The 3583-nt window shown below is 38.3% G+C and overlaps 1 protein-coding gene across 2 annotated transcripts in view; it reads left to right on the forward strand.

Moving 5' to 3' along the window:
• LOC102017498 (chromosome unknown open reading frame, human CXorf21) overlaps window positions 1-3583 on the forward strand; it is an 85514-nt gene that overhangs the window by 80035 nt on the left and 1896 nt on the right. The gene's annotated exons all lie outside the window — the stretch shown is intronic.

Genomic DNA, 3583 nt, shown 5'->3' on the forward strand with positions numbered 1-3583 from the left:
CTTGAATTGAATTTTAAAATGATCATTTTTGATTTCCAAGAGCTTCAGGATACTTTTTATTTATTTATTTATTTATTTTACTTTCTGGGTGTCAGGAATCAAACTCGAGATTATGCTTGCTTGCCAGGCAGGCACTGTGCCAGTGAGCTATATCCCTGGCCCCAGAATACTTTTTAAAAATAGCTTTTCATTTTCAATTCAAGATTGTACTATTAGCCAGGCATAGTATTTTTATTTAATCTATCTCTTATCAGGTTAGAAATTCTCTCCTCTAGTGGTATCCCTTACTCTAAGGACCCTCTGCTTTATGCCTTATTTATTTATTTACTTTTGAGTCAGAGTCTTGCTATGCAGTGCAGGCTGGCCTTGAACTCACTATATAGCCCAGCCTGCCTTGAATTCATGGTGATCCTCCTGCCTCAGCCTCCTGAGTGCTGGGATTACAGGTGTGTACTACCAGGCTCCTTTGCTTTATTCTTTAGAGACAAATCTCAAGTTTTCCTTCAGGGCTCCCTCATTGGGTTTGCATCTAAGTTTCAGGTTGTTTATGTATACATATGGAAGTAGACGAGGGTGTCTTTGGCTTTGTAGTCATGCTTATAATCCAGTCATTCATCTTGCCCCTGTTTAGCACTCTATGGGTTCATGTCTGCAGGCTTTCTGTCTCACCTCCAGGTATTCTCCAGGGTTCAGGCTCTCAATCACATGCTTGTGTGTTATGAGACATGAGGATAAGGCAGTCTCAAGCCTGTTCAGCCAGGCAACGCACATGCTGTCTCTCCTTCTGCTTCCTGGCCATGCCATGCTGGGCATGAGGATTGTGTGAGACGTCCTGCTTCCTCAGATTCTACCTGGGGTAGGGCACAGGCTTCATGTACTCTTGACTCCCCAAACCTCTCTGGAGCTGTACTGTTTCCTTCCATGGAGATTCAGTACCCTTGAATCTATTTTTCTCTGATACTCCATGATTTCTTTATTGAGTGGGGAGATATTTCATCCTTATGCTTTCTTTGATGTGAAAATTTACAGCGATTTTTAAATCTGTAAATGGTCATTTTGTAGACTCCCATTGTCATACCTTGGAAAACTTGTTCAAATATATGTGGGGGGATTTTTTTAACTTTATTTTTTTATTACTACATATTTACCACATTCATCTTGGGAAATTTGTAACTGTACATAAAATATATCAATTCTTTTCTCCCATTCAACCCCTCCTCCCTCTGCATTTACAAAAGCTTTGTCTCCACTTTTTTCCTTCCATTCTATTTTATTTGCTTTCCCTTTCTTTCATTCTGCTTCTCCCCTCCCTAGTTACCCTTCCCATTTGAACATTTTCTTCCTACTTCAATATGTATCATCCATTTTGGTCCTTATTTATGTTTTTGGTTTCTCACACAAGAGAAACAATGCAATGTTTACACATATGTGAAAGATTTATTTTACTGAAATATATGGTCTCAAGGTGCATCCATTTACTTCAAGTTTATCTTTCTTTATGGCAGAGTAGTACTCCATTGTATATAAAAACCACATTTTCTTTATCCATTGATGGGCATCTGGCTTGTTTCCAAGTTTTGGCTATTACAAATTGTGGTGCTATAAACATAGGTGTGCATATGTCACTGTAGTATGATGCTTTCAACTCTTTCAGGAAGATACCAAGAAGGGAAATAGTTGGATCAAATGGAATCTCCAGTTTTAGTTTTTGAAGACTCTTCATTCTGATTTCCATGTTGGTTGTACCAATTATACTCCCACTAACAGTGGAGGAGGGTTCCTTTTTCCTCATAGCCTCATCAGCATTTGTTATTGGTTGATTTCTTTTTTTTTTTGGTTGATTTTTTGATGATAGCTATTGATGTATAAATATTATGTCCTGAGTCCTTCATGGTTTTGAATTCTCAAGTTTCAAAGCTTAAGCTAAGGTATCTCAAAAGGCATTTCCCCCAAAACTATCATCTCTGCTGTTTGCAAAGTTCATTTGGAAGCCTAGAGGGGATTAGGATGAGGAAGTAAGCAGGTCACTATTAGGCCTCCCCCCCCCCGTCTTTTTGAGACAAGGTCTGCTATGCAGTTCAGGCTGGTCTTGAGCTTACTTTGTAGCCCAGGCTGGTCTTGAACTCACAAAGATTCTCCTTGTGGCCTGTATGATAATCTCTTTTATTTTTTCACATATGTAAGATTTATCTTTTTACCTGGTTGTTGGGATTGTTGAGGGTGGAATTATACTTAGAAAGTATTGTTTTTCTTTAGCAAAGGACATGATTTTCTTTTTGTTCTTTTTGTTTTTGTTTTTCTGAGACAAGGTCTTGTTATGTAGTTCAGGCTGGCCTTGAACTCAGTGTGTAGCCCACACTGACCTTGAACTGGAGGTAATCCTCTTATCTCAGCCACTTGAGTACTGGGGTTACAGGCGTATACCACCATTCTTGATTTGGAAAGGATAATGTTTTCTTTATCCTTGTAAATATGTTTAGCATAAAATATAGTAATTATTTACAAATCTTTTGAAGACCTTTAGCTTTGTATCTTCATGGCACATAATGGCATTTCTAGTACACAACATAGTACACATTTAAATAATTGATTAATTTGCAGAATATACCTCTAAAAAAGAAAATAAACCTTACAACATTACCCTTATACAATTACAGAAAAGAAACATGAACTCAGGATGCTGAGGCAGGAAGATTGTGAGTCCATATGACAAAGAGACCTTATCTCAAAGCAAAACAAAATGAAACAAAAAAGGGGAACATATTTTAAGGACTTGGAAAAGAATCACTACATGAATATAAAAGAAGGGCTAAAGTTTTTAAAAGAACCTTTATGTATGGTTAAGAAATGATCCTTTACTAATTTGACTTTTCAATTTCAAGGTCAAATTGATAGGTCTGTTGTGGAAACTTGGCCCTCAAAGCCAAGGAGGACCGGTGTTCCTCACTGTGGCCTGTTGCACCAGTGCCAGGAATGCCAGTGCCTTCCCTTTTTAGAAAATGCAGCTGCTGGTTTCTGAACTATTCTAGACTCTCCAGACTTCAGTAACAACTGCTGAGGGTGGGGATGGGAGGCAGGTGTAAGGAAAGCTCTGTACTAATTAGGGTAGAGGTAAACATACCAGTCGAGTGCACAGACACTTCCAGGATTTATTCTGAGAAGTGAAAGGGATACAAAAATAATCCATTGTGGTCTGCAAAGTTAAGGGAAACTTTGTAGTTCTGCCTGATGTGCCAAGCATGAGTTAATTTTATACCATACTATTGTTGATTCATTCAAATTAAAAATATATATTGAGTCTCTCTTAAGTACACATAACTACCTAGTCCCCAAGAGATAAAGTGCAAAGATGAATAAGATACAGTACAATTTGCCACAGATTTCTTTGTTATTTTTCTCCTAGCCTACAAGCCATGTTGCTCTCCAATCTAGAACTTCTCAATCACTCCCCATTTTCTATGGAACAGAACAGAAATCTCTTTATCTAGTTCCCAAGGCCAATTCCAATTCCAGGCTATTTCCCCAGCCCCTTGTGCTTGTGCTCAGCTTCTTGGTGTGTGTGAATAGACCACATCACCCTATT

Source organism: Chinchilla lanigera, unplaced genomic scaffold, assembly GCF_000276665.1.
Source record: "Chinchilla lanigera isolate Chin_1 unplaced genomic scaffold, ChiLan1.0 scaffold00130, whole genome shotgun sequence".
In the NCBI taxonomy this organism is placed as follows: domain Eukaryota; kingdom Metazoa; phylum Chordata; class Mammalia; order Rodentia; family Chinchillidae; genus Chinchilla; species Chinchilla lanigera.